Source organism: Asterias amurensis, chromosome 10 (genome assembly GCF_032118995.1).
Source record: "Asterias amurensis chromosome 10, ASM3211899v1".
NCBI classification, from domain to species: Eukaryota; Metazoa; Echinodermata; class Asteroidea; order Forcipulatida; family Asteriidae; genus Asterias; species Asterias amurensis.
In genome coordinates, this window is record NC_092657.1 from 13813038 (window position 1) to 13835420 (window position 22383).

General features: G+C 38.2%; 1 protein-coding gene, 1 long non-coding RNA gene and 1 pseudogene across 2 annotated transcripts in view; 1 reads left to right on the top strand and 2 right to left on the bottom strand.

The window, feature by feature from the left end:
• Positions 1-22383, bottom strand: part of LOC139942967 (uncharacterized) — a 521441-nt gene that overhangs the window by 333626 nt on the left and 165432 nt on the right. The gene's annotated exons all lie outside the window — the stretch shown is intronic.
• Positions 1-22383, top strand: part of LOC139943389 (uncharacterized) — a 138373-nt gene that overhangs the window by 11156 nt on the left and 104834 nt on the right. The gene's annotated exons all lie outside the window — the stretch shown is intronic.
• On the bottom strand, positions 11800-21946 carry LOC139942959 (monocarboxylate transporter 12-like; annotated as a pseudogene).

The following is a 22383-nucleotide window of genomic DNA, read 5'->3' on the forward strand; positions in this document are numbered from 1 at the left end:
GCGTTTATCATAATAATCCAAACAAGCATATCTTAACATTTTAAATAAAATAAAAATCAAGATCATACGACCTTCCTGTCTGAAATAATGTAGAATTTTCGACGACCTTGACGCTTAATTTTACGACCCGTTTTGGAAAACACAAACTCCAGAAAAATTAATTTGAAAAAACGCGACGTCTCACACACTCATCAAAATAATATTTGTTTACGATAATGAAAACATCAATTTTTAACCCCCCGTAGTCAGGCAAACCAAATTACCAAAATGAACAAACAACTCAACGAGAAGTTAGCTTATAATTTGTAGACAATTTCAACAATAAGTTTGACAATGTTTACCTGAAATTTTAGAGCTATTTGCGTTGATATTTCCAATTTGAAATGCGAGTTGTGTTCTGTCAAGTCAAAACATAGTAAAGACAGCGCATGGCATCAACCTCATTGGGTATACTCGGCTTGAAGACCAGGGAACATTGGCAATTTAATTCAACCTTGAAAAACCACGAAACAATGATGGAAATTAGACACTGTTTTCCCAACGTTCGATAAACATTCCACTGTTCCACACGTCGTACGTGTAGCAAAGTTTGTGCATGGTACCCGCGCAGTGTTTGTGTGTACATTGTCGTATTACCAGCGCTGCAACTAGCTATGGCAACAAGACCGGGTCGGGTGAACGGTCTCTCACGCTGCATGGATAAACAACCGCCTCGGTCTGTGAGCCATACTAAATCTCGCGAAGCGGATTTATGAATGAGAGATGTCATCATTACTGATTTGGAACGGCGGATATTATCCAAATTTACATCGAGTGGTAGTTACAAATCTCAAGGTGTACAAAGTAGAACAGAAGATGGACAACTACAAGACCCTGCCGGTGTTGCGGTGACCTCTGATGACCTGCTTCTGGTTACTGACGGACAGGATGTAATGGTTTATGATAGCGAACTGCGATTTATTCGTAAGTTTTGACCATTTCAGAATCAAGTCGAGGGACAGTCAGAGAGTATACTCGTTGGTATTGTTGTTGACAAGAAATATCGTATTGCAGGGGCTGACTGTGGGAGAAAGGTAATATATCTTCATAACAAGGATGGATCAACCATTTCCACAATATATCATGATGATATTGGCAATACCGACAATCCAAGCTTTATATCCGTTAACAGCAAGGAGCAACTGATCTTTTCAAACCTCCTCGAGTCGAAACTAGTTTGTCTGGATTTCATGGTAAAACGAGGTGTTCAATATCAGCACCTCCCTTGACGGCAAACCTGTAAAACCTAATGATGTGTGCTGTGATGATGGTGATGGATTTTGTGAGATACATCATTACGATGCATCAGGTGAGCACATCGGCTGTTTAGCTCGTGTTCTGTACGGTCCTCTAGGCATGACGTTTACTCCGACCGGTGACCTCATCGTAGCTGATTTGAAATCAGTCAAGATATTGCATCGCGTGTGAGTGTCGATGATGTCAAGGTCGTAAAATGTACACTGTTATTGATGATAAGGCAATGTGCAACTTATAAAGTTTAACACTTATAGCTAATCTTCATGAATCTCAAAAAAACGTTTCGATCATAACGTACCACCAATCGTTTAGTACAAATAATAGTGTTCTATTTTCGCAAATAAATGCTTCTTTCGCTCTGGCGGTTGTACTAATTGGGTGATTTTTGTTTCTTTCCATTTATTTCTTAAATACGTTTTAGTAAAACCACTAACCTACAAAGTACCAGCTTAAATGTGTATTATCCGTACCAAAGTGTAGTCTTTTGTAAACTCTCAGTCTGGTAACTCTACTCTATTTTCAGGAGCCTTTTAAAGACATTGGACACTATTGATAATACCGGACAATATTGGTAAATGTCAAAGACCAGTATTCAACATATGCATACAATAACAAACCATATGCATAAAATAACAAACCTGTGGAAATTTGAGCCCAATTGGTCGTTGAAGTTGCGAGATATCAATGAAAAAAAAAAATTATAAATCTGAGGTCTCGAAATTAAATTCGTGGAAAATTACTTCTTTCTCGAAAACTACTCTACTTCAGAGGGAGCTGTTTCTCACAATGTGTTATACTACCAACCTCTCCCCATTACTCGTTACCAAGTAATGTTTTATGCAAATAGTTATTTTGAGTAATTACCAATAGTGTCCACTGCCTTTACATTAATTTTGGAGCTGTATTATTACGGATGTCGATTAGTAATGTAAATGAAGTATTCCTTTTGTGTTTAACCTCAACCGAATATTTACCATCCTTGTGTTGTTGGCAGATTATGTTGTGTGTTTACCGTTATACAATTATTAATCTTTAATTAACTTGTGTAAGTTAAAGTTTTTGTAAATATTGCTTAAAAATGTGGCTCACGAAAAAGTAAGCAGTATACAAGTCTTATAATACAAATGTTACACGGTATAGTCTGGTGTGGTAAGCGTTATTTATTTATTTATTTATTTATTTTTTTTTTTTTTTTTGGGGGGGGCTTTAAATGGTTAATAATAACCGCACACAATTACCTTGCTATATATCAGTTGCTGCTTTTTAACTCACCATTACCCATTTAGCATTTAAGGCTGAACATAAAGGTACCCTTTTTACCTGATCATTATTCAAATGAAAACTGCTGTTGTTGTTCTATAAAAGATAAAAACAAGTTTGCGTACAGTTTTAATTTCAGAGATGTCAACTAAAACATTTTGAACTATATGGTGCCGCCTTCAGACCTAATAAAAATACTTAACCGACACATTTACAGCTTCAATTTGTAATACACGTAAACATTATCAAACACTTGTAAACTCCATTTCCCATGTACTAATTGGAGTTATTTGAGAGGTTTTGATTGTTACATTGTTTTACCAGATAGTTCAAATTACTGTTAACTATTACGTGCTGTTAGCCGAATGTGTTATTTGTCTTGTTTCCGCCGTCAAATTTGTATTATTCATTATGTAAAAGAAAGTAATTTACATAAGTCAAAAGCTTCTGTATTTATTCGCTAAAGTTGTATTTACCCTTAATAAATACAAAGACTTAATACAAGTTATTTTAACTAAAATTATAAATTCTTACCCGGAGTGTGGGGAGGGTCTAGGCGCTGCCGAAGCTAAAAACGTTGTCGAAATATTTTGAATGTTCTTGTGCTCAGTTAAGACTAGCCTGAACGTCTGACGTCATTCTTCGAGGCTCGTGAATAACGCCAGAGACCGGCTGAGGAAACCGGCGTGTAGTTTGACCTTTGACCTCCCTCATTTCACAATGGGTGCGTTCGATTAGCTTCCCTGAGTCCACCCCGCGGTGCTCACTAGGGTGAGCCCCTGACAAGAGCTAACCGAACGATCACACTCGTCCACTCCACAAGCAGGGCACTGAGGGTTGACCCGGGTGAGCCCCGTCAAAGCTATTCGAACGTACCGGGGTAGACCGGGGTCGACCCAGGGCAGCTAAACAAACGCACCCACTGAGATACGCGACGACAGGCGGCAGTACTGCATGTACTGTTTGCATACCAATGATACTGCACGTATCCAATGATATCATTGTATCCAATGGAATAACTGGATCTAGCGGCGGGGACCTGTCTTTATCCTGATAAAGACAGGGGTCCAGTCTAAGTTAAGACATGACCTAAAGCAGCATTATGCAGTTCGGTCCAGATCAACAGATGGCGCTCGCTTGTGCAGTAGCTTGGTTAGAGTTCGTAAATACCACCCTGTAGAGATCATCGTGATAAAGAAAACCTTTGGTATTTGAAACCGTTGGATTTGGTTAATTCATGTATACATGTAAATACATACAATTACACTAACCTGTTGAATATTCATGGCAAAAGATGGTTGCGGTTTTGAGTCATCGCCGATAATCCGGCCTAAGTAAGAAATGGCTAACAAACACACAAGATATGAGTTAAACTTCCAAAAATCAAACTTTGCGCCAAAAATCTTATCAGTAAGTACATAACAAGAATACTTCGAATTTAAATGTTTCTAAAATGTGTTTAACATTATGAAAGCTTCTGTAATCTTCTAAATAACAATTTTTTAAATTAAATTGATTGTCAGAAATATTACCAAACGTAAGCGTTCCCTTGATGTTTTGTTTTCTAAAATAAACGTCAACGTAAAACACTATTTAAGTCAACAACAAGTGACCGGTTACAACGGATTATTGTTTTTAAAGGGAACTTTTTGTAAAGAACAACAATAAATTGATGGTATATTATTGAGAGTATAGCGTTACAAATAGTTGAGAGTTTAAATTAGCCCGAGGTCGAATACTATTGTATGTATATTTATAAAATGTCCCATAACGAAAATGTTTCGACTGGCTGGGAAGTTATTGGCCCCTTTTTTCCAAATAAGGGTCGGTTTAGTACGTGACGCTGGTCAGTTTGAAACGGTACGTTAAAGGAACACGTTGCCTTGAATCGGTCGAGTTGGACTTTGCAAGCGTTTGTAACCGTTTGTTATAAAATGCATATGTTAGAAAGATGTTGTAAAAGTAGAATACAATGATCCACACAAACACGCCTCGAAATTGCACGGTTTTCCTTTTACCTCGTCGACTAACACGGTCGGCCATTTATGGGAGTCAAATTGTTGACCCCCCATATGGCCGACCGTATTAGTTCGCACAGTAAAAGGAAAACCAAGCAATTTTGAGGCAAGTTTGTGTGGATGATTGTATTCTACTTTTAAAACATTTTTCCAACCATAACGTTTTTTTTTAACAGTTAATGAAGACCAGACTCCAAAATTGACGTTTCGGTATAAATCGAAATTGTTCATTTTTTCATTTACTGTCCTTACGTTCGTTTTAAGTTTAACGTTTCCTTGCATAAATTTGCTTATTATCATATTTTGTTGTCTTGTTGTTTGATATCTAATATCACTTTTGTTCATCGTCTTTTAATTACCCTATTGTATCATCAATGTACTTAATGTATTGATCTAACAGTAAATGTATTAATGTTCCATTGAAGATGTTTTCATTTTGTTTACACTGGTGATGAATAAACAGAGTCTGAGAGCTTTATTCAAAAGAAGAAAACAGAAGAAAATAAAATAATAATAACGCTAACTGCTGTAATAGGGCGACATCATCAAACATGCTCTAATAGGGCGATAGTTGTGTATATGAAAACAACAAAATGCTTTATAGACATGTTTTTATGAAATTAATGATTTAATAAATCATTGATTTAGGAAACAACTTTTTGGAGGTCTCCCAATTATTTGTTATACAACTTTTGCTGCAATTTGGCGACACTAACATGTGTTGCCCTGTTATATGGCGTACGTGAATATTCAAGAACAATTCGTCACTGGAGGCTGATGTGGGGTTTCATTTACGTAGAAGAGAAGGGGGTCAAACACCGCTATATCATTATGTTCTTACCTAATAAAAATGTAGGTAATTGTTATTAGTTGCTTTGTAAAACGCCACAATAAGGCGACAGTTATTATTTGTCATGTAAAACACCACAATAGGGCGACAGTAATTCTTTGTCATGTAAATCACATAAGGCATATAGTACTTTTGTTTCAAAAGGTTTACATTTCTTCAAACAAAAGAGATCTTGAAATGATAATTCCTTTCTTCTGAGTTATCCCATAAAACATGGTGTCGCCTTATTGCAGCATTTTTGTATCACATGAATTAATAACTGCGCGGAATTTGCATTCCCACCGCCGTCTATCTAACTCATGAAAATCCCAAAATGTGTTTTATTTCCACTTAGAAAAATGAGCTATCTAGCCCTATGTAGGTGGTCTCCCAATTTTGTCAATATCTTTGTTCGGGGGGGGGGGGGGGGTGCCTGTCAGAAGCCATTCAACCGCAAACTGCCGTGTAGCCAGGGATCACACCCGGGTAACGATACAACCTGGGAAGCGGCAGACAGGGGATCACCTTAAGGGGAAGCGACTGGATATGATATATAAAACAAAAAAACTGAAAAATACAATAATTAGTTAGAAAATTAAAGCCATTGTTGAATCTGATATATTTCCAGTCGAAGCCAGTGTTCTAGGAAATCTTGTTATGTAGATTTTGTTCCACATAATTATGAGGATTTAACATGAGTTTAGGAAATATGAAACAAAAGAGGGCGCAATCAGAAGACGGCTGTTCCAGATCGGGATGGGGGGCATGTCATTTGGACGGAATCTCCTACAACATTGGCATGGCTAAAGTAGTTCACCCAACGTCTATTTCTCCACTTTGTGTAAGTTTACCTCAGTAAATCTAGTCGTCAATAAACCAGTCAATTCGCAAGAAGAATTAAGTAACAACGATTGTTTGCGTGTACGTAACTGTTGTCCGTAAAAGTATCCGCGAACCAAAATGCACAGACGACCTAAATCAGTTATGAGTGGGGTTTGCTCTACGGTATTTCGCAAGCAAAACTGGAAAACATGAATTGTGGCAGTTTATTCAAACTATGTATGCAGTGATTGAAAATGTTTGCTCAAGAAATTCTCGTCGATCTTGTTTTTTTGTTTTGTAGATCAAATAAGTATATAAAGCAGTTGGTACAAAACTTGAGCACAGGAGAGTAAAATACGCTGTAGTGTGGACAAACAAGACCACTCAATCAAGGGACGTCATGGATAGTAAATGAATAATTTCTTAATTATTTGAGCTCGGCCGTTCAATAGCAAGACGACTAGCGCAGGCCTCCAGTCTTACTTTATTATTTATGCCCGAAGAATCGATTGATAATACACTTCACTCCTCAGTAGACTTTATTGATCAACTAAATTTACAATCTCATTAAATTTGCAAAACAAAAAAAAATACCCGGGGATTATTGAGCTAGTTTTAAATTATTACCAATAACACCCGCCCAATTGTTTGCGTATTCATTATAACCAGTGGAATAGTTTGTTTAGCTTTCCATTAGAACGTACAGTGTCCATAACCAACATGAATACAATTTCAAGCGCGCACCCTATGCCTTCAAACTCAGGTGTTTTTGATCGGCAGGGTGTGGGTTCGAGCCCCAGGCGTGACACTTGTGTCCTTCGGATGGGACGTTAAATCGTTGATCCCGTGTGTTGTGTAATGAGCATTAACGATCCCAGTGCAAATATCGAAAATATAAGGATGCCACCCCATGTGTTCCGGGCTGGACTGGCAGCACCCGTGAAATACGGAGTAGCAGCTACTGCTGGCCGAGTTGGAGCAAAGGGGGTGGACCGGACGCTCATTTTCCAAAAACAAAAATGGCGCCTGTGTGCAGTGGATTTGTTCACCGTCATCTGCCGAACTGCAGTTCGTTTAGTACCTGCTACACAATTGAAGGAGAGGTTTGAAAGCCTTGATTTTATAGATCCCATAGGACATTTGATGGTGCATTCTAAGGGATTGTTCAGCTTTAATGGACTGGATTATGGGTACTCTTGCAGTATTTTCAGTGGTCAAGATTTCAACGTATCGGGCAGCCATGTAAACGCCAGTCGTTTGCATGCACAATGTAACAATACATTTCACGCAACCCTGCTATGTGTTCTTTTGACGTGCGGTGATGTGGAACTGAACCCGGGCCCAGTGTATAAGTATCCATGTGGTACATGCGAAAAACCTGTAAAATCGAACCAAATGGGCCTACTGTGTAGCGGTTGTTCTAACTGGTTTCACATAAAATGTCAGGATGTTCTACCAACTGAATATGCTCGCCTGTTTGACTTACCCGACGAACCCTGGATTTGTTTGACATGTGCCTTGCCCCAGTTATCGGACTCATATTTTGACTCCACATTGAGTGATGGTAGTGTCGTCGATCCTGATTCTACTTCGTCGCCATTAAGAGGTATATTTGATAACACTGCAACTAAAGCGATATTCGGTGCCAATATTATAATGCTAGGAGTGTGAAAAATGAAATCCCGTACTTCAAGCGGTTGTGCATTCTATGAACTTGTCACTTGTGGCTATTACTGAAACATGGCTGAATTCATCTATACCAGACTCAATGCTTTTCGACAGCCATATTGTCTTTAGAAAAGACAGAAGTCGGCGTTGTGGAGGTGTTTTGGTCGCTATATCTGACTCTCTAAAACCAACATCTGTTGATGTGAAAGATTTGCCTCCTAACATTGAAATCGTTTTTGCAGAATTCGTCCTTAAAGGAACACGTTGCCTTGGATTGAACGAGTTGGCCTATAAAAAGCGTTTGTAACAGTTTGTTATGAAATGTATATGGTTAGAAAGATGTTTTAAAAGTAGAATATAATGATCCACACAAGTATCACTCAAAATTGCACGGTTTTCTTTTTACTTTATAGCTTATAAATTTTCTACCATTGTTCGCTTTCCTAAAATGTTCTCAGAGCTCACATTGGATACCAGGAATGTTTTTATTTTGGAGGGGTACAAGCCTTTTCGTATGAAGCTGAGGGGGGAATTTTTAGTATGTTAATAGTGCTAGTGGTTTTAATTGTTGTTTTCTTTAATATTTGTCTAAGGGGTCTTTGTGCTTTTTTGGGTGGTATTTGGGGAGGCTTTCTGCTATCATTGTCCTTGGGCCGAGTGGGTTTGGCATGAATCTGTGAGGGTGCACTCTTTTTTTTATATTTTTTTTGGGGGGGATTTTTAGTCCATTCTATGTTTATTTTTTATTTTTTATTGTTGTTCCTTCCTCTTATCGCTGCGGTATTTTGTTGTGGGTGTAGTTTTTTTTTGTTTTCAATAGTCTGGTTTTGCTTGTGTTTTAATGATTTCTTTTGTTTAATTTTAAAATGTTTCAGTGCAATCACCTTTTCATATTGTATAATTATATTTTTATCGTTGGCAGGGGTCTGGTTTTACACATCTTCTGATGACAGAAGATTTTGTTTTAACCTTGACAGCCCCTGTACAACTTGTAACTATTGTGTATGTCTAAAGATTTAAAATAAAATAAAAATAAAAATAAATAATTAGTGTCCACTGCCCTTATTTAACAAACTTTGCGTTTAATTTACAATGTATTAATTCAAGGATCAACTATACAATAAGAGGTTATAAAATATATAAAACGTTATTTTACAGTTTTAAAACTGTACAAATACAACAACTAACACAATGAAAACAACATTATCTGCAGGTCAGTAAAATTATTGGTGATTGATCAGCTCATCAGCTAGGGTGGGGATGCAACTGTTTCTGAAACGGTTTGCCCTATAGTTAAGTAATTAAAGTTTATCCGCATTTCTCAAGTCGTTATTTCTAGGTGGGGCAGCAAATACTTGTATCGTTGAGTGTTGAGGAGTGAACAACCATTGTTAACGAAGAGCTGCTGTATGAAGATTGGACATTAGCTCTCGGTAGGCGTGACGAAATATTAAAATTGGGTTACACTGACCCTGAGTTGAATTTTATTTCCAGGTCAACCGGAAAGGGGACCGTATCTCAAGATCTACACAACCGATTTGCGATTTTATTTTCAGCTGTAGAGTCCTTGGACATTGGAGATTAGCTTTGGGTAGCCGTGACCCAGTGACCCCTTCAAGACCAGCCAGGTAGCCACTTATCATAACATTGTCTGTGTTTTAGCAAGGGAATCACTGTGTGGGGAAGAGGTTTTCAACTAGTGATTTAATTCCAACGAGGCCTGGTTCTTGATAATTTTACCGAGAGGACTTCGAGGTAAATTATCAAGACCCAGGGCTCGGCGGGTTTAAACCACTAGTTGAAAACCGATTCAACACACTTTGATTCCCATTCATAAAAGCCTTGTCGGTAAAGAAAACGTCAACACTTTAGGTCAAAAAGTAAATAAATGCAAACATTATAATATTGTTCAATAACTTCTTTCAACACAACACCCCAGCTATGAAATGGTAAGGCCCTCCGCCGCCCTCGGGTAAACAATGCATGTAAAGGGAATGCTGTGCGCGTCGCGTGTATCACGTGATGTGACCAATGTCGCGGCCGTTGCTCTCGATCAAAGGGAATGAAGAAACTGTGTCATAATCACAGTTGCATGCTCGCGTGTCACGCCCATGTTTCAACACTTTTTACTGGTCATAAACAAAGGTTTATACACACCCACGTGACACGCTCTCCACCAATAGCAAAAGCGAAACTGTCTGAGATATTTAAGAGTGAAGCTTTAAACAAGTAAGTTAACACAATGTTTATTTTTTATTTTATCTATCACCGTAAAAACGTTGGTCAAATCATTTGTTGGACAAAGTAATTTCAACAATTATTGGTCAATAACTGCCAAACAAAACCAATAATTGGTGTTGTTAGGCAAACATTTTGTTTGCAAATTGTTTTTGTTTAAAAAGCGGGGAAAAATTGGGCAAGTGTTGGGCAAATAATTTGTAATCTGAATTTATCATAACTGTTGGTTACAATTTTGCTTATTTATTGGGCAACTTGTGGGTAACTTTAATTACACTGTAAACAAAATGGGTAAAAAAATACCCAATTTGTTACCCAATAAAGGGCGAATAGTGAACTTTTGGGCAAAATATTACCCATCAAAGTTGGGCACTCTGATTGCCAAATAATTCGGTAATATTTCCTCATCAAAAGTTAGGTATATTTTGGTAACCAACAGTTGGGTAAATTTTGGTTTGCCCATTTTCTGGGTATTTAATTAATTATCAATTACCCACTTATTGGGCGATGATTTTTATTAATGATTTAACCATTTTTGGTGTTATCCAATAAATGGTGTATTATTTAACCCTTTGATTTACAGTTTGATACGTCATACAACCTGGCATAGATCATCTTTTCCACGATGATAAACGGTGGTGAGCTGTGACCTTCCAAGGCCTTGGCATCTCTCTCGAAATCGTGAGGGTGCTTAATGGTTTGTAGATGCCTTGGAAAGTTAGTTTTTAACTAAATAAAGTGTGTTTGCTGTTCAGTTGTTGTACACAGTTGTGACAGTTGCAGCGCAAGCAATGCAGTGATAGTTCCATGCATGTATTGCCATACATACACAAAGCAACACAACAAACACGCATACATGCCACAACCGGCGTTGCACATAATGGCATGATAAAACTGAAACTGATCCAACAGTAGTGTCGCTGTGTTGTTTGCTCTGCAACTACCACAACTATGTACAACTGAATAGAAAACACAACTTCATAGTTTAGTTAAAAACTAACCTGCAAATTGGATTTATATCTACTGGACCACCCCGCCGTCACAGCCAATACTCCACTCGCCATGTTGGAAAATATCGTGATGTTTTTATATCATGGCCAACTTTTGGGCAACTCTTTGATCGTAGTGCGCATGATCGGACGATTTTGACCAACTAATGTGCATCATTTTAACCAACAATCGAGATTACACGTCACAAAATAAAATAAGTTGTTTTATGCAAAAAGGACGTTAGAGGGACATAAAAGTCGTTACACAGCCAAGGAGTTACTTTATCGACCTATTTGAACACGTTGCCTTGGATCGGTCGAGTTGGTCTTTCAAAAGCGTCCTGTAACCGTTCGTTATAAGATCGATATGGTTAGAAAGATATTGTTCAAGTAGAATACAATGGTCTACACAAATATGCCTCGAAACTGCGTGGTTTTCATTTTACCTCGTCGATAAACACGGTCGCCAATTTTTGGAAGTCAAAACTTTGACTCCCATAAATGGCCGACCGTGTTAGTTCGCGACGTTATGTGAAAACCGTGCAATTTTGAACGATACTTGTGTGGATCATTATATTCTACATTGAAAATATCTTTCTAACCATATGCATTTCATAACAAACGGTTTCAAACGCTTTTCATAGACCAACTCGTCCGATCCAAGGCAACGTGTTCCTTTAAAAAAATATAATATAGACCAACTCAACTCAACCGACCCAATGCAACGTGTCCCTGAAACTTGTTTTGTCGCAGCCAAAGGCAGTTGAATCATACCAAACGCTCCATGAATCTACCCCAAATATTGTAAGATAATTAAAATCGATTAATCGAGTTACAGATCCTCACGAGGATGCCTCAGATGAACTGGGATGGTGTTTCTGCCTCCAGCTCAAACCCAATGCAGCAACAACAGTCAGTGATTGTACACCGGCCATTAGACTGAAAGTCACGGTGTAGTCTCCAGTAAGGTCATACATCAATCCTGGTGGGCACAAACAATCCAAAGTTTTATGATTAAATGAACACGTTGCCTTGGATCGGTGGAGTTGGTCTTTGAAGAGCGTTTGTAGGCGTTTGTTTAGAAATGCATACGATTATAAAGATAATTTAAAAGTAAAATACAATGATTCACACAAGTATCACTCGAAATTGCGTGGTTTTCCTTTTACCTCGTCGACTAACACGGTTGACCATTTATGAGAGTCAACTTTTTGACTCCCATAAATGGCCGACAGTGCAAGTTAGCAAAGTTAAATGAAAACCACGCAATTTCGAGACAAATTTGTGTGGATCAATGTATTCTGTTTTTAAAACATCTTTCTTGCCATATGCATTTTGTAACAAACGGTTACAAACGCTTTTCAAAGACCAACTCGACCGATCCAAGGCAACGTGTTCCTTTAACAAACAATACCAAATGTCATTAACTAATAACACAACATACATGAGTTTAGGCAGAAACAAAACAGTAAACCAATAACCAAGTGTTAACAAAATAGATTATGCTATTGCAATACGTCATTACGTGTAAACATGTAGGCAACGTACATATATCAACTGAAACAGTACCGTAGCTTAAAAACTAAGGTCACTTTTGAAAATTATAGTTAACATGTTAACTTTCAGTGACCCGGTTTTATTAGTTTCGCATCCGCTCATTTGGGGACCATTTTGGTTTTGGACAAGTGATCAACATCAACAATAATTGTTTGCAACAAGATTGTATTGCTCTTCCTGGTGTTGGTTTTCAAAAACAGAACGAATGGTTTTCAAAATATAGGTTTTCTCGGTCAAATTCGACAAATGAACAGTCAATTTCATTTTCATGCGTTCGAATTAAAGCTGTTTTGCCTCTCTAGTTGTTACTGCGTTTCAAATTCAGAATTCGGCCATTCAAGTTCGTTTTGAGTCGAGTCAAATTCCTTTAGCACTATGTTCAATTTAGTGTATTGTCATTCTTTTTCGAGACACACGCGCCTCAAGAAGCGACTGTGAATTTGAATGCTGCTTTGATGAATTGTTAAATTGAGGATTATTTTGTTAAATCGAATGACGCAACATTACATTTGACTAATCATCAAAATAAATCGATTGACCCTTTTCAGTTGCATTCGATTTCGGGCGAAATAGAATAGCTTGATGGTTAAATTGGCTGCACTTTTTCCGAAATTGGCCGAGAAGACCTATATTATGTTGACATTCAAAAGATGTGGTTAAAACAATTTGAAAAAAACACAACAAAAACTATGAAAATTAGTTGTTGTTACTGTTCTCTGCAGACGATGAAAAAACAAAACTCACCGGGAAAATACAACAGGAGGAGTTTTGTCGAACCGGACACAAGTCCAAGCCATCCAAATACATGGCCCATTTGCTCCTTACCGAATATCTCTTTCACGACAACATCTATAAGTATTGAAGTCACTGGCTAAGATAATCCAAACATGAGTGAATTTGCCATAATCGGCCAATAAGACGTCAACCATGGATCGACAGCATAATAAACTCCAGCTAAAAGCAGAGCACCAGCAAGCCATGTGTGTGTGCTGACAGCCTGCACAGATTGAACTAACGGACCAATCAAGAAGCAAGCAAGTGTCCTGCCTACTCCATAAGCGATAATGAATTGCGACGCGTCTTCCAGTGTGAATCCTTTAGAAATAGTAGTGTACTGCACATAGTATATTAACCATGCAGAGTAGAACAATTGCCAAACGGAATAATTAAGTACAACCAGCAAGAACGATATGGATGAGAACAATCCAAGCTGAAATGTATCTCGAGTAAATGAGAAGATTCTGATAAAATAAGAACATCCAAAGCGGTTGTTTGGTGCCAGTTTGTCTTCCCTTGTGTATTGCTCCTCGTCTGTGTGAGCTGACTCGTAACCATCTCGACTCCCACTAGCTGCAGGTGGTTTCATCAGAGCTCCAACGACAGCGAGATTTAAGAACCATCCTCCAAGAAGAAGCCATGTTCCCCTCCAGCCGTAGATGTCTAGGAAAAGCTGTATCAAGGGCACAACGAAGAAGGTAAAAGAGCTACCCAGGGTCGACATACCGTAAGCTGTTGTGATAGACTTACTAAAATAGCTTCCAATTAGATTCTTCGTTATCACGTATGATATGCCAAAAGCTGGTCCTGAAAAATTAAAAACAAAAACAATTTAACCATCGTTTAGTACGAAAATAACAATAACAGGCATTACAAAACAAATCACAAATCTGAAAAACGAAACAAACAAATAAATTGCAACCTATTGCAATGCCAGTACGCAGTAACTATTATATGTTTTTCTCGGTAAATGTGGGCAAATGAGCTGCCAATTTAATCACATAGATATTCTCTTTCGCGCGAAATAGGATGCTACTGAAAAGGGTAAAACGACTTCGTTTTATAACTAGTTAAATATAATTGTGCGTCATTCAATTTAACAATTCATACAAAGCAGCATTCGAATTCGCAGACGCTCCTTGAGGCGTGTGTGTCACAAAATTACGATACGCTAAATTGAACTGTGTGCTGAAGGAACTTAACTCGACTCAAAACTAAATTGAATGTTCGTATTCTGAATTTGAAACTCACTAACAACTGGAGAGGCAAAACAGCTTGAATGAGAACGCATGATTGAATTGACTGCCCATTCGCCGAATTTGACCGATTAAACCAATATTACTCGGTAAAATGTACACATTCAACATTGGTATACAAATTTGGAGTAAACTTTGTATGTGGTAAGGAATAAACTACATGTTGCAGAAAGCTCTGCAATGGTATTAAACAATTGTTGCACGCTGTGGCAAGGTCGATTGCAGTGTATACCCGAGGGGGGAAATTACACCTTAGGCAAAGACGATGGTGCCATCTCCCCCCCCCCCCCCCCCCCCGAGGTTGTACAAAACCAATGGATCCCAACTAAAGCGTGCAATCAGTTCCGTTGTCATCTTCAAACATTGTTGCGACAGATCATGCATAGTTTATTAAGCGATATAAACATGTCGCCACTGTTCTTTAGAACCCGCATTTGGTTCGTATTGCGCGGGTGTAATTGACCGATGGTGGTTTACCGAGGTAAAACAAACAACATTGATATACCTCGGCAACAAACTGTGAAGTTTGATTGGTCGAGAACAAATCATGTCCCTTGCAACAAACACGCAGGTACCATGACTGCACAGCGCGGCGGGTAACATGAGTGATGCTAACCGGTGTACATCAACTTGATCGTTCCCACCGTTGATAAAGTACGAAATAGCCGCGGGTTCGAGGGAACAGTGAATAATGGTTTTCTTATTTGAACAACTGTTCGTCTGTTATTAAACTATGCATACTCGTCGCAAATTTTGTTTGTAGTTGACAACATAACTTCGAAAAACATAACTTCGACAAAATGAATTATCAATGTGTATTGCAAAAGTTTTGCACCGTGTAATTGGGGTCCATGGGTTTTGTACGCCCTCGGGTTTGAGTGTATTGACACCTGTTTGGTGATGCGAAGGGATGTGGTTTTATTATTTATCTATAAATATACCGTTTGATTACATAAGCTCAAGCTTAATGGGATGTAACAAGGGGATTCGCTACGATGATTAGAGCCAGCTGTGTAATATTTACCGGTGAATATAGTCAGGATAAAGGTAATTCCATATAGGCTGGATAAGAAGGACGCAGTTATCACGGATATACCAGCAACTAATCCACACACTGTAACCACAGTCCTGGCGCCAAATCTGTCCATTAGAGGCGTTGCTATAATACCTTTGTTATGAAGAAATTGAAGAAACAAAAATAGTTAGCTAATAATACTAATTATTATTATAATAATAACCTGCTGGGTGTTCAAGGCGCAGTAAAACCAAAAACTAAACAAAAACAAAACACAACACAAAGAAAAACAGACACAACCAAATTAGTCATTGAAAACTTGTGACATAAGGTAAGTTTTGAGAAGATACTTGAATTTTGCAGTGCAAGTCAAGATCGAAGATTAAGTGGAAGGGAGTTCTAGATGCGTGGCGCGGCTGAATAAAAATACCTATCGCTATTTTGTACACAAAATTTAGGCCTTGAACTTTGCTAGTGATGAGGCCGATGTATGAGGCACCTCTATGGGGTTAAAGAGACACACTGGCTGCGTTGGGCTATTTAGGCTACAAAATACACTAACACATGATTCTAAATGTCTTCCAGGAATGGAGAAGAATATAGTTGCCAAAAAAAAAAAAAAAACATCAAATTTTGCGTTTTAACGCATAAAAAAGAAAGAAGAAAAAAAAAAAATGTCACGTGGATTATCCATTTTGTTTGGTTCGGTTAACCCACGTGACCTTCAGTTTACTTCCAGCCGTATACTAATAAATTAAAAATAAATTAATCAACCAAATTGTCTATTATTTGGTTACAATTATTCATGAGTATTTGACAAAATAGACAACTTATACAGATTACGGGTAAAAACTGTAAATTATTATATAAAAGACGGGGAAGTAAGATTTTCACTCAAAGGGTTCGTGCAATAACGGAAGCGTGTTTTACAGCGCCTCGGCATGGTAGCAATCGGAACGTAAGCCTTGGGGCATATCACGTACCGCACATACCGTGTCTCGTCGGGGGCTGGAGGTGTAATCCCGGGCGCTATGAACTCTCAGCTTGCGGGTCTCGCCGTGAGCCTGAGGTGGGGGGGGGGGAGCCAGACATCAAAGTACATGTTTGGCATCGTGGGTTTGTCAGTCGGTACACCTCGTGTCGATTCCGTTATTTCTTATGGTCGCAACGTTCCATTGTAATGCTATGTTGTGCTTTCATGGCTCCTAATTTAATTTTGTTAAGAGTTTTCAGGTAATTAAAAAAAGATTGATGATGTCAAAACGTAGGACTACTGCATTTTGTACATTGACAGTGTTATTGTGTGAGTAGCCTAATGTTTTATGACAGTGTTATTGTGTGAGTAGCTTAATGTTTTATGAAAACAAAAACGGAGCCCCCGATCGTAAAAAGAACAGGTGAATAAGAGTTTTGTATAAAAGGTTGAACACAAAAATAATAATAAAACAACTCCCTCAGTTTTGTCAAAAAATAAAAATCATTGTTTTAATTCTGTGAATGAAGTGTTATGTTTAAGATTGTTGAGGTATTACTTGGTTACGTTCCAAGCTACGCAGCTACCGAGCTACGCTTACTTTCCTTCGAGTTACGCTATAATTTTAACACGCACGTTTTCAACCCCAAGTCAAGCTACACTTACGTTCCATACGAACAGCTACGTTTCCTTTCCAAGATACCAGCTACGTTTAAGCCTCGGTCACAACCCACCGTGCGTTTTTGTTTTTCCGTACGTGTTTTGGGGAGGCCACGGCAGCCACATTTTTGTAAAAACTCGGAGATGGAGTGGCAGGAGCAGGGAGGGAGTACGTCAATTATGCAATCGTGTCCTGACACGTCGATCGCATTCCAAACGCCTCGATCGCATTCCAAACTGCATCATGGCTCTGCGGTAGTAGGCCTAGTTTATTGGGGCCAGGAATGTTTTATTGACTTGTCACTGTCCCATCTTGTTTTGGGTTAACTTCTTTGTGTTATTCGTGACGATCTTTGGATGTACGTCGAAGCACGAAGGTCTACCTCCTTCGTCGAAGGATTTGCCTGTTCCGTATATTTATGCTGTTGGCTTTTAGAACATGGATAGACTGGATCCTTATGCTACGTCAAAGTAAAACGTTGCTATAAAAAAATAACCAGTCTACTTGCAACATTGTGCGACAATGTCACAAATATTTGACAGTTGCAACGGCTGGAAACACGTATACGCTGGCCTTTTACCGCTTGTTTTCATTATTTGCTACACACTTGATAGTTTGATGATATTTTGTGTACAACAACCATATATAACAACAATATTTATGATTATACACCCCTTAATTGCGTAAACGATGAGCCGGTGTGTCCCTTTAAATGTAAATAATGTACAGGAACTGTGCCTGGGGTAGCCTTGATCAAGGCTGTGTAATAGTTTGCTTACTTTAATAAAGGTAAACATGTACATAACCACAGCCGCACGAATGCGATGGCCGAATCCAATGGAACTCCTGTCCCCGACTGTCTTTAAAGGCAGTGGACACTATTGGTAATTACTCAAAATAATTATAAGCATAAAACCTTTCTTTGTGACAAGTCATTGGGAGAGACTGATGGTATAAAACATTGTAAGAAACAGGTCCCTCTGAAGTGCCATAGTTTTCTAAAAAGAAGGAATTGTCCACGAATTTGATTTCGAGACCTCATCAACTTCGTGTGACAAGGGTGTTTTCTTCTTTCATTATTATCTCGGGACTTTGACGACCGATTGAGCTCAAATTTTACAGGTTAGTTATTGTATGCATATGTTGAGATAAACTGTAAAGGCTAGTCTTTGACATTTACCAATGGTGTACACTGCCTTTAAACAGCACACCACGCCCTCACCCAAGGAAGCACACAAACGCACGTTTCCACAGTCCCACACACCGCTATATTCCATACACCGCTGTCTCACCCAATCCTAGACCGTGAGCCGTCGGGTCACGGGTTAGGATTGTGGGCGATAGCGGTGTGTGGAATAGCGGTGTGTAAGTGGGGCTGCGTAGGATGTACAGGCGCTTTGTTTGTGGGTGAGAATGCAGTGTGCTATTCTTTTTAGAGTCAGTCAGGGGACTGGTTGTGTATCGCATTCGGGCGGCTGAGGTTTATCCTCGCTCAATGGTGCCTAGGGCACCACAGAAAAAAAAAAAAAAATAAATAAATTATAGACAAAGTTTGTTTTGCGTCGCGATAATAACAAACAATTATAACTGTTGATCAAACAATAATCTGGTTACTTAATTTGCTGTTTCAGTCAAATGTTTTTAAGTATTTACCATATTTGATAAAGGTTGTTTATGCGTCGCGATATTAAACACACACATTTAATGTTGATCCAACTCCAGTATTGTATTGTTTCAGCGCAAAAATTACACATATTTACAATGCTGGATGAATGTTGTCTTGCTGCGTGATATAAACGACGTTGGACACCATTGGTAATTACTCAAAATTAAAAAAAAAAAATAGTATTAGCAAAAAAACCTTACTTGGTAACGAGTAATGAGGAGATATTGGTAGTATAAACAATTGTGAGAAACGGCTCCCTCTAATAAGTGACATAATTTTCGAGAAAGAAGTAATGTTTTAACGAAATTGATTTCGAGACCTTAAAATTAGATGTTGGGGCCTCGAAACAAACCATGTGGAAGCACACAACTTCGTGACAATGGAATTAAAAATAATATAGGTTTTCTCGGTCAATTTCGGAAAATGAGCAGCCAATTTAACCACCAGAATATTCTATTTCGCGCGAAATCGAATGCTACTCAAAAGGGTAATTCGATTTCGTTTCATGATTAGTCAAATGTATTGTTGCGTCATTTGATTTAACAAAATAATCATTCAATTTAACAATTGATCAAAGCAGCATTCAAATCCGCAGACGCTTCTTGAGGCGTGTGTGTCACGAAAAAGAATTACGCTACGCTAAATTGAATGCTAAAGGAATTTGACTCGACTCAAAAGGAAATTGAATAGCCGAATTCTGAATTTGAAACGCAGTAACAACCGGAGAGGCAAAACAGCTTTAATTCGAACGCATGGAAATGAAATTGACTGCTCATTTGCCGAATTTGACCGAGAAAATCTATAATAATAAACGGCTTTTATATAGCGCCCTTAACAACCCCAAAGGGTCCCGAGGCGCTTCACAGAGGTTAACAATATTAAGCAGACATTTTTGGAATGTTCGTTAATTCATTTTCATCTCGCAACTTGTACGACCAATTTGAGCTCAAATGTTCACATGTTTGTTGTGTTATGCATATGTTGAGATACACCCAGTGAGGAGACTGGTCTTTAGCATTCACCAATAGTGTCCAGTATCTTCAACAACCTTAATTCATCGTAGGTCCAGCAATCAGTTTGGTCCTAACGTTGTTTATTGTTTTAATGTAATGTTTTGAAGTATTAACAATGTTGGATGAATTTTGTTTTTGCAACGGCGACATTAAACACCTAAATTTAATGTTGGTCCAACACCAGTATTGTAACCTGCTTCAACGTAATGTTGTTGACGTATATATAATGTTGGATAAAGGTTGTTTTTGCGTCGCTATAAAAAGCACCTTGAAATCAATGTTGATCCAAAAGTCATATATATTATTATTTATTATCTTCTGATTTAAAAGCAGTGGACACTATTGTTCTCAGAACAATTGTTAGCCTGGTAACCTGGTAACGAGCTATGGGGAGTTGGCCTACAAATGACAGGTTACTCGATGGACCATTGATTATCAAAAGTTGAGTAAAACACAGTGTATAAGGCCAGAACCCCAGCGCGACTTAGATATTTGGCAAGTTGTTTGGAATTTATTTTCATTGCCTTCTAACCAGTCGAGTGGAGTGAAAAACAGATTTATATGTTTTGTTGTCAGATTATTTTGAGTGAGAGGCCCCTACTGTATATATCAATACAGTACAAATGATTTGCGAAACCTTGATCCTCGAAATCAAAAACCAGACTAAAGTATTTTTTTCTCGTTGTCGAGTATGGGGCTTTTGTAATATTTTGTTCAAATGGATTTGGGAGTTCAACTTTCGTGCTACAATTCATTGTCAACATTTCTATAGGCTTTTATCGTGTGATGGTCTGATCAGCTAGTGCGTGAAAGGTATCAAACAGCAAACGTACGGTGTGTGTGCCGCCAGGTGTAACGACATTGCTAAATCATACAAATACATCTTACCTACCACACAGAGCACAATTCGTTGTAACTACCTTGCCCCAACGTTAAATGGAATGTACATGTTTGGTAGTTACTCAAAACAAATGTTAACTAAAAAACTGACTTGGTAACGAGCATTGGAGAGCTGTTGATAGTATAACACTTTGCGGTAAATTACTCCCTCTGAAGTAACTTAGTTTTTGAGAAAGAGGTAATTTCTCAATAAAATAATAAAATACTTCTAGCTAGAAGAAAGTATGTGAAAGCACACAAATTCGTCCAAGGGTGTTTTTTCTTACATCATTTCCTTGCAACTTCGATGACCGATTGAGCACAAATGTTCACAGGCTTGTTATTTTATGGTTATGGTGAAATTTTTACCGAAAGTGTATAACGGCTTTATAGGAAAAAAAATAAAAACAAATAATACAAACCTAGTCAGAAAAGACGAAAACAATCTGCAATTTCAGTTGTACCATGATGTTTTTATTCATTTATAGGAGCACTGTTAAATTTAGTAAAAACTTATTTTTTGTAGGTAGATCAGAGTGGCAAACAAATTGTTAAAAACATAAAAGAAAAAAAAAAGCGTTTTCCGTTATGTTGTCGTTAATGTCTGAGTTTCTTCGATTGTTTTTCAAATGTTGTTTAATGTTTGTATTGCTTCAAAGGATATGACACTTTGATTTGTGACCTTGTTCATGTTTAAACGCAGTGAACACTATTGAAAATAACTCAAAATAATTATAGGCATAAAACCTTATCCCGGCCTACCCTTGCCGTACCATCAGTAACCATGTTAAACTTACCAGATCCTTCGACCCCCGCATCTACAAAGGCAACCATCCAGCCAATTAACCAAGTCGAAGTGACGAACTGTTCCTGTAGGGTGGGTAACATCATACCTAAGCATTTTACCAAAACATTCCAAGCTAGCCTGCTTGTAAATGAACCAAATACGGCAATCCAACCATGAAGACCACCATCTTGAAAAGTATCAATTGAAGAGATCAAAACGCGTTCAAAACAGCCAGAAACCATCTTAAAGTTACCCTAAATAACGTGAATAACTTGTAGGTCAAGATTATGTGGTTGCAGCAACGTTCATGTAGTCTTATAATAAAGCGACACTACACCTTCACTACACAGCACTACTTTACGATATAACAAACACAACAGCCAACTGGATGCGCCGTACCAATACACAGTTGCTTTTTTGTGTTAAAGGCAGTGGACGGTATTGGTTTTTGTCAAAGACAAGCCTTCACAAATGGTGAATCTCAACATATGCATAAAATAACTAACCTGTAAACATTTTAGCTCAATCGGTCATCAAAGTTGCGAGATGATAATGGAATTAGTAAGAAAACACCCTTGTCACATGAAGTTGTGTGCGTTTAGATGGTTGATTTCCAGACCTCAAGTTCTAAACCTGAGGTCTTGAAATCAAACTCGTGGAAAATTACTTCTTTCTCGAA